Source organism: Ovis canadensis, chromosome 1 (genome assembly GCF_042477335.2).
Source record: "Ovis canadensis isolate MfBH-ARS-UI-01 breed Bighorn chromosome 1, ARS-UI_OviCan_v2, whole genome shotgun sequence".
NCBI lineage: Eukaryota > Metazoa > Chordata > Mammalia > Artiodactyla > Bovidae > Ovis > Ovis canadensis.
The window spans coordinates 179921561-179936399 of NC_091245.1; the positions used below are offsets into that span (position 1 = coordinate 179921561).

Below are 14839 nucleotides of genomic sequence, written 5' to 3' on the forward strand. Positions count from 1 at the left end.
CTCAACTATTGGAGGAGGCCCAGTCATGTTTTGAAGGCTAATTTGCTTTACTCTAAGTCTGTTGATTTAAATGCCAATCATACCTAAAATCACCTTCACTGTGACATCTAATCTGATGTTTGACCAAACATTGGGCACCATAAAGTGAAAGTGAAAGTGAAATTGAAGTCGCTCAGTCTAGTCCGACTCTTTGCAACCCCATGGACTGTAGCCCACCAGGCTCCTCTGTCCATGGGGTTCTCCAGGCAAGAATCCTGGAGTGGGTTGCCATTTCCTTCTCCAGGGGATCTTCCCAACCCAGGGATCGAACCCAGGTCTCCCGCGTTGCAGGCAGATGCTTTAACCTCTGAGCCACCAGGGAAGCAATAGCCTGGCTATATATAAAATTATCCATCACAGTCCTCTTACTTGAGGGAGTTTTATGACTTGAATAGAGATAGACAATGAAACAGAAAACCTGTAATCCAATAACATGAAGTACCCTAACCTCCAACCAAGACCAGGGATGGAGGTGGGAAAAGCTTTCTGGAACTCATGATTCCTGCACTGATTTTTTGCCAGTTAGGAGGAAAGAGGGGAACAAATATGACATGTGATTAACTGCAAGTCGTTTGTTATGAATAAAACATCCCCTCCTTTCAGAGAGAGGGCAGAGGAATCAGTGAGATACTACGTAGGAAAATAACCTGAAGTAACCAGATGACTGACTTACTTTTTTTAAATGCGAAAGCAGTGATTCTGGATTTATTTTATCTGCACACCTTGGAGGAGTCCGTGAAGATTATTAATCATTGAAGTGATGAAATTAGATTTTCAGTATTCAAGACCAATTTATGTAATTATTAAACAAATAATTTATGGTGTATGGGGGAGGCATTGGATGTATAACGATGAACAATGTAGAAGGTCCCTGACTTCACACAGCTTAGAATTATAGGGGTGGGGGAGGTGAGGGAATTGGGGGGAGGGGGAGGGAAAGACACATGAAATAAGTACATAATTGCTTCGGATAATGAGCAGTCCCTCAGCAGCTGCCCTATACGTCATCTCCAACTTCCTTGTACTGAAGGCGGGGACAGTTCAAATGGAAAACAAGGGACCGATATTTCCAGTAGGATCAAAGCATTCAATTATTTACAAGTCACAGGGAATTTAACATGGATGCTAACAACCAACAAGAGAGAAAACTTTCTTTGGGGCACAAATTACCAGTGAATTATTCATTAGAAGTAATGTTGCCCTCCACCCACACAGAACCTTCAAAATTTGTAAAGAATTTCCCACCTGGATTGTCACTTTGATTAACTCAGGAGCCAGACAGGATGAGGGCCAAAACTAGCTTGTGAGACAGGAAATCATTAAACCACATCAGGGCTTGTCTTGACAACAATGTCTATCAATATTCAACACACTAGAAGAATGAAGATCATGTAGGTGATTGCCCTCCACTAGCACTCAGTTATTGGGGATCCTCAGACCTCACCAGGTCTTCTTGGAGCAGAAGAAAGAGAGAGAGCCACAGGAAGTTCTGCAAGCAGGTGTGGGAGAAAGGGAGGAAACACACTTTAGTCATATCCAGATTTGTCTTCTTGTCTAGCCAATCCATTTCAGTACCTGTAACTTTTCTCTTGTGAACTCTTGGGTTGATAAGCCTTTTATAAAGCTAACTTTTAATACTGACATTGAAGGTGTAGTGTCTCTATCTCCCTATGTTAAAGTTCTGGAGATTTTTATGTCAGTCTTATAAATACAATGCTTATACCATGGAGATCCACCTCTTGAATGATAAGAGAAGGACGTTCTGAATAGAATTTCATTTTGGTCCCATCTTCAGGAACCTGTAGGAGAATTTTGATCATCTTGTTTAGGCATATTTGTAACTCAGAGAAGTGCCTGGTTCTTGTGAAGAGCAAGAAATTCAAATGAATCTAAAAGAACTGTACCAGTCATACGCATTGCTATCTATATCTCAGAGATAAATGCTTTAAACAACCATTCAGAATTTTTTGAGTACTCATTCTAAATCTTTAGTCAGAGATGAGTGGTATATAATAACGTTTTACATGCTCTCTTAACAACTCTCCTGGGAGGAATTACCCCCATAATGTGAAACATCTTAAAAGGTCAAGTAAGTAGTCCTAGGCTCCTGGTGACACAACTGGTTCATTGGAATATTAAGCCACTGAGTTTCCAGTTCAATCCTTGACCACAATAGCCAGGAGTTACCTGTTTCACATGTACTTCTGTGAGAACTCAGAATCTGTAACTATGGAGTCATCCTAAGATTTTAAAAAATGGATGGCAGTCAAGAGCAGGCAGGGAGACTCAGGATCTTAACTGGGCCCTTAGCCTGGAGAATCCCAGGGACGGCGGAGCTTGGTGGGCTGCCGTCTACCGGGTCGCACAGAGTTGGACACGACTGAAGTGACTTAGCAGCAGCAGCAGCAGTAAATATTCAATTGAGCAACCTTTTCTTGGATTGATAACCTTGTGTGACATGTTAGGACACAGAACCTGGACTACTTTATTGGTCTTTAAATTCTGTGGCTGGAGCTTATCTTTCTCTTTCATCCTACAGCTATATAATCACTACAGAGCTGCTGGCTCTTCCTGGATTTATCAGGCAAGGAGGAGCCAGTATAAGTTTAGGAGGAAAGGAAATGACATAATTAAAATGGTATTAGACATAAAATCTAAAATTCAAGGTCCCATCTCTTCCCTCTCCTCAAACCTCCCCCCAGACCCCCAGATCTTATCTCCCGAGCCTCCTGCCATGTACTGTGGGTTCAGGCAAGCTGCATCACTCACCGCTTCCCTAACCTGCCTTGGCTTTACTGCCCAGCAGCTGTGTGCCTGAAGTCTCCTCTGCCGGAAGACTGTTCTTTCAATACGAAGGCCACACACGTTGTCTTCCCTGGTAGACTCCTTCTCTGAACTCATTTGTATCATTTTCTCTAGATTTTTGCATTTCATGATCACATTACAGTTATATGCCAGGCAGTAAATTCCTATATATAGACACACAACGAATGTCTTATCTCCATTTCCCACCCATCTAGGCATATTGTGTGGAACAGAGTAGTATGTATGCTGTCTCTTCAGTCATTTTGACTTTTTGCGACCCTATGGATTGTAGACTGCCAAGCTCCTCTGTCTATGGGATTCTCCAGACAAGAATACTGGAGTGGCTTGACATGCCCTTCTCTTGGGGATCTTCCTGACCAAGGGATTGAACCTGCATCCCTTGTCTCCCACATCTGCAGGCGGGTTCTTTACTACTAGCACCACCTGGGAAGTCCGGAACAGAGTAGACATTTGGTAAATTTTCCCTTTGTTTAACAAACCTCATGTTCTGAATCTTCTGCTCTGAGCTATGAGAAGTCTCTAGTGCAATGAAGTCTTTATATGTCCGGCACATCAAACACTTATTCCTGAAAAAATATGACTCCAAAATAAATAAATATAGGTGATGGTGAGGGACAGGGAGGCCTGGCATGCTGCAGTCCATGGGATCACAAAGAGCTGGACACGACTGGGTGTCTGAACAACAACAACAATATTAAATATATTATATTATATTATATTATATTATATTATATTATGGGAGAATTTGAATTCAAAGTATGAGATTGTTGGAGGGTTGATAAAGGTTAGAAGAAAGAAAAATTAAAGAGGAGAAACAGAGAAAAGAAAATGACTTCCCAGCATCCCAGCAATATCAAGGATTACCACTGATGCAGCACTGTTTGTTTTTTTTTTTTTTCTGTGATGAGCAGATAACCTACAAAGAAAATTGTTTTAAGTCTGCCATGCAGGAAAAGTAGACCAATTCAAGTTCCTCAAGTGATTAGAAAAGTAAACCAGATAAACACAGCTAGGATAGAGTAATCTAAAGGGGACGCAGACCCACACAGTCCCAGCATCCTTTTCCTGTCTGATTCCAATACAAACTGACAGAAAAAATTGGGGGCAGGACATAAAGAAACATTTTTATGCAGAAATTAATCAGATGCTTCAAATGTATTTAAATAATTATCATAATTAGAGAGTCAATCTTATAATAGTTTGAACATAAAGCAACACATGGGAGTACATTTCCACTTTAATTTTGGTTAATTTTCTGCTTGGTTTTTTTGGTTAATTTTTTTTGAAGAGTTGAGGTATTATTTTTACTTAATGTATTTGGATATCTATATATATTAGAGTGTAGAGTAAAATCCAAGTATCCAATAAGGTCATTGGAATATGAATATATTGAACACATGAAAAAGAGTAGGAGGCAAAAATCTTTGATACAATAACTTAACAACTTAATTTATAGTAGTACAACTATATTACATTATGCATTATGATATGTGTGTGTGCTTAGTCTTTAAGTCATGTCTGACTCTTTGAGACCCCATGGATTGTAGCCCACCAGGCTCTTCTGCTCATGGAATTTTCCAGGCAAGAATACTGGAGCAGGTTGCCATTTCCTACTCCAGAGGATCTTCCCAACCCAAGGACTGAACCCTTATCTCTTGGGTCTCCTGCATCGGCAGGCAGATTCTTTACCACTGAGCCACCTGGAAAGTCCATTCATTATAATATAATACATTAAACTGTACTACTAAGTATTAAAAATTGTAATTTATAATAGTACAATAATTTAATAGTAAATGTGACACTGTGCTTTTTAACAATGACTGCAAATCTAATGTGAAAATAGATGAAGGTAACTTTTCTAAGAAATGAAAGTACAGAGCTTTTTTGAGAGAAAATTTATCCTAGTACTAAATTCTAAAAGGAATTTATGAACTCAGCTTCAATAAGACAGTACAGAATGATGGCTGATGTCACTGACAACGGAGAAGAGCAAGTGTGGTTGGAAACTACTCTTTTGATGAGGACATTCTGCTAAGTGAAATAAACCAGGCACAGAAAGAAAAAAATCTTCATGACCTCACTTAATGTGGAACCCAAAAATGTAGATTACATAGAAGCTGAGTGTGGAAAGGTGGTTACCTGGGGAAAAAGAGATGAGGGAAATGGGGTGATGTTCATCAAAAAGTACAAAGCTGTTAAATGATAAATAAATATGAAAATCTAATGCAACAGCATGATACCTTGTTAAATATAGGACATTTGGTGAGATCAGATTTACACTGTTCTCATTTACATACAAAAGTTAAATTAACTATGTGAGAAGGTGTTAATTAGCTTGACTATAGCTATCATTTCACTACATGTATGTCCATAAAATATGCCTGTTGTCCATCTTAAATATATACTATTTTCATTTAAAAAGAATAATAATAATATAAAGAAACCACTTTTGAGTAATCTCTGTGCTTTCTCCTGTACAGAAATGATAGCTACATTATCATGTTAATTCATAAACATATGAGTTGGATGTTATTCATCCCATTTCTTCAGAAAAGAAACTTGTTTCTCAATGAAGGTAAATAACACACTCAAATTATCTGATTGGTAAAGGGGCTGAGTCAGGGATTAAACCCAGATCTTCATGATTCCAAAGTCAATGATCATTCCACTGCACTCTGCAAATAAAACCTTGATTCTTTACAAAGGCATAATATTAAAGATAATTTCACTTCAAACAGTTGCTCCACTGGCCAAATCATGGCCAAGTTGGTAGCTTCAAAGATTTGTCGGGCTATTACTGCAGAAGGAAAAGAAGTACAGATTCAGGACATGAGCTAATCAAGTCCAACCAGTCTATGCTAATGAAAACTAACTGCAAATGAAATAATCCATAAATAATTAATTATATCTCTGTGTGCCACACTTCACCTCTGAAAGGTACCATCAGATACTATTAACCACTATAGATCCTAGAGAAAGGAAAGGAAAGGAAAGGAAGTTCTCCTGTTTACAACACAATATCCCTGGTGGACAATAGGGAATGGCAGACAAGGGGAGGTGTGTCTGGGTCTATGATTAAATAGGGGACTTTGTTTTAAAAAATCCAGGAAATGGAAAAAGTAGAAGGAAAGAGCTCATATCTTTTTTTTTCTATTTTTAAAAATATCATCATAGCTAAAAAATTCTGATAAGAACAATTGTTACAATAATAATATGCTAAATTTTGAGTGCCTCCTATACATTTTAAGATGTTGGAGTCTGCATTTCACATTTCATTAACTCTTGTACCTTGCTGATATCTTCTGGCTGTATTGAGAGCTGCCTGCATGAGGGCAAAAGTAGGAAGAGGTCAAAGATAAAATCAAGACATGATGTTAGATTAGGGTGCTAATAACAGTGGTGTGTGTGTGTGCACGTGTGTGTGCTAGTTGCTCAGTCATGGAGGTAGTAAGTAATTGAATTTTGGATTTATTTTGAAAAGAGAGATGATTTTTTTTTCCCCTGATGGATTGGATTCGAAATATGATAGAAAAGTCAAGGATGACACCCAAGTTTGGGGCCTGATGTCAGGAAGATTTCAATTGAGACAGAGTGGCTGGGGAACAGAGGAAAGAATTTCAGAATTAATTGCAGTCAAGAATGTTAGGTGGGAGAAGCCTGCTGCTGCTGCTGCTGCTGCTGCTGCTAAGTCGCTTCAGACTCTGTGCGACCCCATAGATGGCAGCCCACCAAGCTTCCCCGTCTCTGGGATTCTCCAGGCAAGAACACTGGAGTGGGTGGGAGAAGCCTAGTAGGCATCTAAGGGGGCAGTAGCCTGGAGTTCAGGGGGGATGTTCAGACTGGAGGTAAATTTTGGGAGTCATCACCACACAGGTGATCTATAGTGCCAGGAGACAAGGTGAGATAACCCAGGGAGTGAGTGTAAATAGACAGGAGGTCCAAAGTCAGAATTCTGGGGACTCTGGACACTGGGAGAAGAGAGGGGACCAGCAAGGGAGACTGAGAAAGAACCAGCAGTGGAGTTAGGAGGAAGGAAAAAAAATGAAGAAGTTGTGGAAGTCCAAATAAAGTTTACAGGGGGGAAAAAGTGTGCAACCGTTAATTTCTGCTGATAGTTCAAATGAGATGAGACCTGAGAAAGCATCTAATTTAGGAGTCTGATCTTGATAGAAAGAGTTCTACTGGACATAGTAGAAGCAAAAGCCTGATTGAAATAAATGGGAAGAAAAAACTTGGAGGTGGCTTTTCTTTAGCTGTGGCTGAGAAGGGGAAAAAAAGGAGGGTAAGTGGCTGGAGGAGGAAGCGGATTCAAGAGTTTTTTGTTTTTAAGGTGGGAGCAAGAACATGTTTTTACAGGGATGGGATGATCCAATCGGGGGAAAGTGCTGGGCCGCTTAAGTGTCCTATTGGTTTCTTTATGTTTCTGTGGGAGAAGGAGCCAGGGCAGGGAAAAATAATGCCTATAGAACACCAAGGAGCTCAGAGGTGAGCCTCTCCTGTAAATTAGAAGTCAGACTTTACTTGCAAAAATGAAAAGTGCATTATAAATAAGTTATTTTTGAGTGCCTGAGTGCCACTCATGGCGTCAGGAACTTTGTATAAATTATCCAGAAGCTTCTTAACCATCCTGCAATGCCAGTTATCATTGTTACTATATTGTATATCAGTGTTCCCAAACCTTTTTGGCACCAGGGACCGGTTTTAACATTGCTTGAAATTTTTTCAAACAAAATTGTTTCATGGAAGACAATTTTTTCCACAGATGGGGAGGGGAGAGGATGGTTTCCAGATGATTTAAGGGCATTACATTTATTGTGCACTTCATATTTCTATTCTTATTACATCAGCTCCATCTCAGATCATCAGGCATTAGATCCTGGGTGTTAGGGGACCCCTGGTGTAGATGACATTGTTGCTAGGAGTTGAAACAACTTGCCCAATCAAAGCAATACTGACCAGAAATGAGTTTACACTTTATTGTGCTCTTTCTTACTATTGTGTTTCTCCAAGACTGATGACCTTTCTTATTGTAAGCCAGAGAATCACCCAGAACTTGCCAGAGGTTCACAGTCCCCCTTGGGGAGATGGGCTAAGGACGCCCTAAGTCCGATTGGTCACCTTCCGCGAACGCACCCTCCATTCATATCAGCATTGTTTTCATTGGGTGCAGCAACTGAGAAAAACACGCTAGAAAATGTAGAAACTTTGGAGAGAAATAACCGAAAGGAAATCAGCACAAGTTAGTTTAAAATCCTCAGCTGTGACGGTGCCCCAACAGCTTTGCAGAACTGCTTCTCTGACGCATCAGGTACCTGCCTGCGGGCGAATTGTTGGGAGGAGGCGCGGTCACCAGGAGTTTCCCAGTAGAAACTTCCCCGCTGGGTGAGGAGATCTTAGCTGGAGGACGTGCACCCTCCCGCCCTTCTTCCAGCTCCTTAGGAAAGCCTGCCACACAGTCTCCACCGCCGCTGTAAACGCGGCTCCTCGAAGCTGGCGCCCTCCGATGAGGCCAGACCCTTCCCGCAGCAGTGAAAGCCCCGACTGCCAACTGCCCGGCACCTTCGCCCACTTCACTGCTCCGGGCTACCCTAGGTGCCCGCCGCGGCGCGCTCGAAGGGGGCCGGGGCGCGGGACCGAGAGGCGCGGAGCCCACCACCGCGGCCCGAGGGGGACCGCACCCAGCGGCTGGGTGCCCGCAGCGCGCCTCGTCTCTCTCGCCGCGGACACCCGGCCGCGCCGACCCGCCAGGTGAGGAGGGGGCGGCGGCCGGCGGGCTGGAGGGGGCCTCGCCGGTTTCTGGCCTCCCAGCGGGTCCCCGGGGGCGCTGCCTCCCCCGCCGCCGAGTTGGTCGCCGCCCATTTGCGCGTCCGAGGGTTGGGGGCGGAGAGGAGGCAGCGGCCGCCCGGGCCAGGAGGGGCGCGCTGACTGCGCACGGCGAGTCCAGAGCGGCTGGACCGCTGCGGCTGGGGCGGCGGCGGCGGCTGGGCCCGGGGGTCGGGGCCGAAGGGAGGGTGGGAGGGAGGCGGGGGCCAAGCGCCGGCGGCGGGGCCGGTGGAGAGCGGCGAGTCGGAGGGAAGATGAGACGGTGAGTGGGTGCAGAGTTTCTTGCTTCTCTTGCAAGCTGCAGGGACAAAAGCCCAGGCTGGGCTGCGCAGCTTTGAACCCCAAGAATGGGTGGACTTCGGTAGAGAGGATCCTCGGGAGGGAGTGGCGAGGTGGAAGAGCGGCTCACAGAGCGGTCGTAGGCAACGGGCGGGATTTGGGGGGACCCGGGGCAACTTTGGCAGAGACGTCTGGACACTCCGGGAGAGAGGGATCGCGATACAGTTGCTTTGTCGCCGGGGGCGGAGAAGAGAGAAGGTCCGCTGCTGGATGGTGTGGTCGAGCAATTCAGAAAAGACCCCCTCCCCCAAATATCTAGCTAGCTGTCTTGGTTCACTTTGTTTCAAAACTGGGGCTCGCGAGTTTAAACCGTCCAGAGGCTCTTAATGCCTGTTTGGACGTGGTTTTCCCCGAAATGTATGGTATGGCGGCCTCCGCACCCCTAAAGATAGCGCCTGGAAGTAGGGAACGCTTTGAACCCCGGTTTCACCCGCGCCCGGCACTGCCGAGGCGCAGCTGAAATGTTTGCTGGTGTACTGAATAACTTGGCTTCAACAATCATCTCTTAACTAAAGCGCCGAGGACCTGGCTAACTCCCGCCACCGCCAGGAAATTAAAAGGCTGACAGGCTGTCCCTTCCAAAGTTGGGGTTTCCTGTTTGAAAGCGCTTCGGAAATCGAACCTGCTACCCATCTACCTTTCTCATGTAAAAGCAGGAACTGCGCCGCGCTGGCTTTTATGCTGGTCCACTTGCCCGCGGCTGGAAGTCCTCTCGCCTGGCCCTGCTGTCTTCCCTAGAAATCTTCCTTCTCCTGCTCTCAAGTTGCTCTCAAGAATTCTAGAATGCATGGCTAGTCACAGCCAGACGCAGCTGGGAGTGGAACTAAGAGAAGAGGCATAAAAATGTGGCTTGCTTTTAGGGTGAATATATGTCAGTCACATTTCCCTGCATCATATGAATGTATTAATTACAGATATTAATTTTCAAGTATTGGACTTGTAACTTTTAGCTTCGTAGTTTGGCTTAACAAGCCCTTAAGATTTGTCTCCAAGATTCTAACATCTGAATTCAGCTGGGAGAGGTCTAAATGAAGTTCACAATTTCAGAGGGTTAGTTAAACTTTTGCCCTGGGAGCACTTGAATTCTTCGTTCCTGGTAGGATAGCAACAGAGTAGTCTGATTTGGGATAAATAAATCTTTAGAGTTGCCCACTGTTTTAACAGAATGGCTATATCCCTGGAACCATTGCCCTCAATTGTGTAAATATTTGTTTGAATAAAGAGCTAAGGTTCTCTGAAAAGTAACAGTTGTGTCTATTCATGATTCCCTTTTCATTTCCTGGACTTAGGTTATTAAAAGATTTTTTTAAAATTGTTTTTGTCTTACCTATATACTGTGGAAATTTAAACATATGTCCTTGAGAAACTCTGTATAGTCCCTGAAAGTTTATAACTGCGATTTCCTTTAAAAGTGAGGGGGAGTCGAGGTTTTGCTTAGCTGAGTAGTGTAGCCTTCACCTCCTGAGACCCAGAGGTTTGCAAATCCCAGCCTTTTTCACAAATGGAAAAATGAGATGTTTGGCTAGTAGTCATCATTTCAGTCAGTTTGCGGCCTTCAGTCTGTTTAGTGCTGCTGCCAGCTGCTGTCCTTTTGGGCTGAGGACTGGATTTAAGGGATGGCCTCTTGAATCCCCATTTGAAGTGCAGGAGGAAAAGACACGGGAAATTCATCTGAGAGCTGGCTACCTCCTACCTCCTTTCTTAAAGAACCCTGTACCAAAGCTGGAACTCTTTAACAACCTTTTCAGAAATATTTTATTTCCTGGCTTTTGCACAAGAAAGGGAAGAAAAAGCTGAAGTGATTAAACCCACCACTCGATTTTGCTGTTTCCTCCAAACCCTGTTTTGAGGTCTGTGCTGTATGCAAGGGTTGATTCTGGAGTGCACTAGAAGAGTTACCGTGAAAAATATGAATGCTTTTAAACACTTTTAAAGAGCAGTTGTGGTTATTACTTTGCATGCTAATTCTCAGCCCTTAGCAGGAAGGTGGTTGGTTCTATGAATAACTTGGAAAGACAGTGGTTTTGCACATCTTCCAAGTGGAATACATGTGTTTTATAAATCTGACTATCTGTTAAGCCTTGATGCATGTATTAACTGTGTAAATGTCATCTATTTGAAACAAAAACATCTTTGAAATAATGTGCTTTGTTATGAAGCTCTGGTATATACAACAGCAGCAATTCTAAATGGAGGTGGTGGAGTGAGAGGGGGTTGCTCTCCAGGGGTTATCAACCAGTGACTGGAGACATTTTTGGTTGTCTCAACTAGGGGCAGGGGACAATCCCAATGGCCAACTTTGACTGGCCTCTAGTGGGTAGAGGCCTCAGATGCTGGGTAATATCCTATAATGTCCAGGACACACAAACAGTAAATTATTGAGCCCCAAACTCTTCATTAGGATAGTACCTTGAGGGCATATGTTAACAAGTTTAGGGATCTTAATCTAATTTGGGCCTTCAAGAAACTGTGTTCTTGCTCAACCTAAAGAGACCTTTTTGTCTGCAGTAGATTCTTTTGACCTTGGCATTAAAAGTCAATATACCATAGATGTGAAGGAACTTGTGTTCACTGAGTTTGAGCTGGCTTAAAATTACAGAATTTGGAAGTGTTACAGTGTCAGGGAGACTCAGAGGTCGCTGGACTCAACCTTTTTGTTTTATAGACACAAAAACTGAGATGCCCCAAAATAGTGACTGATAAAGTCTCAAATGTATTAGTGACAGATGTTAGTTTTAGGTGCAACCCAGGATTAGAGAATTTAGAAACTGGTATTCAGGCAAATTAAACTTTTTAAAAAACTGACAACCCTTTGTGAGAATTTAGAAGTACCATTCTCTATAAGGAAATACACTGTTTGATGGGGGAAGGGTAGTGTTAGCCATGGTGACTGTGGAGCATATGCTTGGGTGTGTCAGCCCCAAGATGGGCATAATTCTATTGTGCAACCTGTGACACTCTATGTCTGTGGCCTGCACCGTCCTTCCCATGGCCAAGTGGGCAACAGATGGTTCCACAGCTCATAGCAGATGTTGCTTTTGAATACAGGTACAAAACAGAACATTTGAGATTTTTTTTTTCTTTCTCTCTGCCTTCTGGGTTAAGAGTAGAGGGCCTGAATGGATAGGGTTGTTTTGGACAGAAGGGATAATGAGAGGGGCTTCCTGAATACAGTGTTAAAAAATGATACCTGATATTTTAGGAAACGAGCATGCAGTGATGGAGAAAACTCATAAGTTGATGAGTGGAAATCTAAGATAAATATGATGTTTGTGTAGAACTTGGGTTAGGAATCAGAAGTCAGTTCAAGCATGGCACTTCTCTGGGGGAATAGGGCAAAATAATAATGAGGGTAAAAGGAATCTTAGAAATCCTGTTGCTTGAATTCACTCACTTGGTTTGCTACAACCTACAAACCAGACCTCCTCTTTCATTGTTACTTTCTCTTACACTCTTGGTCTCTACTATTCCTTCTGTTTACTTAATGGGGAAAAAATTGATAGTATCATAAAGTTTTTGTTCACTTCCTGGGAGAGTTTCAAAGGCATGGTCTTTGTGAATGGTTCTGCTTACAGACAGGAGTTATCTCAGTGAGCTTTTGGTGATCGGAAAAGCTGTGCACATATGGCAGCTCTCGCATTTACATGGCTATGATTACCCATTAGGCCTATAATTATGGGTTTCAGTTCTGTGTGCTGAGTGGTCCTGCCAGGGTAGTTATACGCCTCAAATCTGGGAGGTTCTGGCAATATAGGAGAATTCTTTAGTGTGCCTTTCCTGGGAGAGCTCTGAACCTCACTGCGGTAAGTTCTTATCGTTTCAACAAGTAGCCAATGGGTGTACCTCAAGGCCAAGTACATAGTAGTATATTTAGAAATGATTCAGAAGTGATGACTTTTTTAAGAGGTCTGCTCTCTGCAGGTGTTGCAGTAAAGGGGCATAGCATCCTTTTCATGATCACTTTTCATCTCGTCATTCTTGTTACTTATTTTTCAGGTGATGGGACAGAAGATGAGTGTGTGTTTTTGTTTATAATTTTGACTGGAACTATTTATTGGCATTTGATTAATATGATTTCTTGTCTTTTGAAAGTGAGTAAAACCAAAAAGGGTAGCTCAGGTTTTCACACCCCTTCAAAATAAGTAAGGCAGAACTTGTCTCTGCCATCCAGGAATTCAAATTCTTCTGGAAGTTAGTTTGCACAGCTATTTTCATGATATTTAAGAATGTTTCTTAGATGTTGATGAGAAGCTTTGTGCCGTATCTGCTTTAAAGGCAAGGTTGTTATCTATAGCAGCTAATGGTCCGCAGGAGAAACCCAAGTATAAAAATAATTTTGTTGAGATTCAGTGGAAAGGCTAGGGACTGGAGAAGCTTTCCATACAAAGAAACAGATAAATAAGACATAGAGCAACAGGCTAAGTTATAGGGAGACTTGTTGAGAGGGTTTTCTTTTAACAAAAGATACTTGTTTTGCTTAGTGTAAGTGGGTTGATTTATTAGAATATCAGTTTTTCCTTACTTTGCAAATTAAGGGGAAGGAAAAGTTAGTTTATTCCAATATTTAATATTGTTACCTCAAGTGGGGTCAGCTTTTTCTAAGACTTGCTGCCAAATCTAGAGTTCAGTGGAAATCAGTGTTGATCATCTTATTTTGTTTGCAAGCAGCATATGATCAATCCAGATGGCGATATGCTTGTAGAATTAGCATATGGAATGGGGAAAAAAGCTAAAAGTTAAAAGATTTCTCCTAGATTTGTTTCTTGATCACCAAATTGCTGAAACAAAGGCAGGTAAAAGCAAAGGAAGGCCAACTTCTGCCTTGTTTTGCCCAATTCAAATGTAGCCTAAGTTGTGCTTTGTAGCCAAGCGATAGTCAGAGGGGGCTTGGGAAGTGAGGTCTGGCTGCCACACTGCTTACGTCATTGCAGAAGTAGGTCTTCAAAAAACAGCCCAAGATTTAGTAAGGAAATTGCAAACCATGGGAATGTAGACAAAATATTTCTTATACATCATGCTGAATCAAATTCCCTTATCATATTACACTAACATAGCTCTGGCCAGGCTTTTTTTCCTCACTATGTTGTGCTGAAATAATTTACCATGCCCTTGGAAGGTCATGGGCAACAGTGCCAGTGCAGTCCTTTCCCAGTTAGGTAGCTGCCGCCTTATCACTGAAACGTGTTTGTGTCCTGTGGTCATTTCCATTTCCTGCATTGTATAAATGGCACTCCTGTGTTACTTAACCTGTGCCTGTGGGAGCCGAGAAAGTTGGAACAGAAAAGCATCTAGTTCACCCTCACCATTTTAAATATGGGGAAACCTCTGCTAAAACAAGGTGAAGACAAGCCAAGTGACTTGCTCTGGCTCTTTCTTCTGTTGGTTATTTTGGCAGAACCAGGACTAGGGATGAGTCTCCTGACTCGTGTTTCTGGCAGCCCATCCAGTATTCTTTGCACTAGATTGGCCACTACAATAAAAAGACATCGTAATGTAACCATTTCCTTAATTAGGTCTTTTGGGCAGATGTAAAAAACAGCATCGATTAAATTTAGTGTAGTCAGTTGTTTATTGACCTTTGCTAGTTCATGTCCTTGTTTCCTTTTCCTTCCATCGAAATAAATGGTTAAAAAGTAGGTAATAGGAAAGGAAAAAATTAAGTGTCTGTACCACCCACTTTGCATAATCTGCAGTTAAGCAAGGAAGAGATGATTTCATTATTGTTTTGCTTACTTTATAGTATTTTTAGCCTAAGCATTCAGTTTTTTTTTTAGGTAAATGGGAAAACATTATAACCATGGATGATGTGGTC

General features: G+C 42.5%; 1 protein-coding gene across 22 annotated transcripts in view; it reads left to right on the forward strand.

The window, feature by feature from the left end:
* The window catches only part of PHLDB2 (pleckstrin homology like domain family B member 2), a 242070-nt gene that overhangs the window by 119187 nt on the left and 108044 nt on the right, over positions 1-14839 (forward strand). For 4 of the 22 annotated variants that reach the window (XM_069552949.1, XM_069553013.1, XM_069553043.1 and 1 more), the window contains exon 1: positions 8019-8613. The exons of 13 other annotated variants lie outside the window; for them this stretch is intronic. The gene's annotated coding sequence lies outside the window, so the exon portion shown is untranslated. Of the gene's footprint in view, positions 1-8018; positions 8614-8741; positions 8951-14839 lie in introns of those variants that run through there. 5 more of the 22 variants (XM_069552948.1, XM_069553003.1, XM_069552973.1 and 2 more) reach the window with 3 other exon arrangements.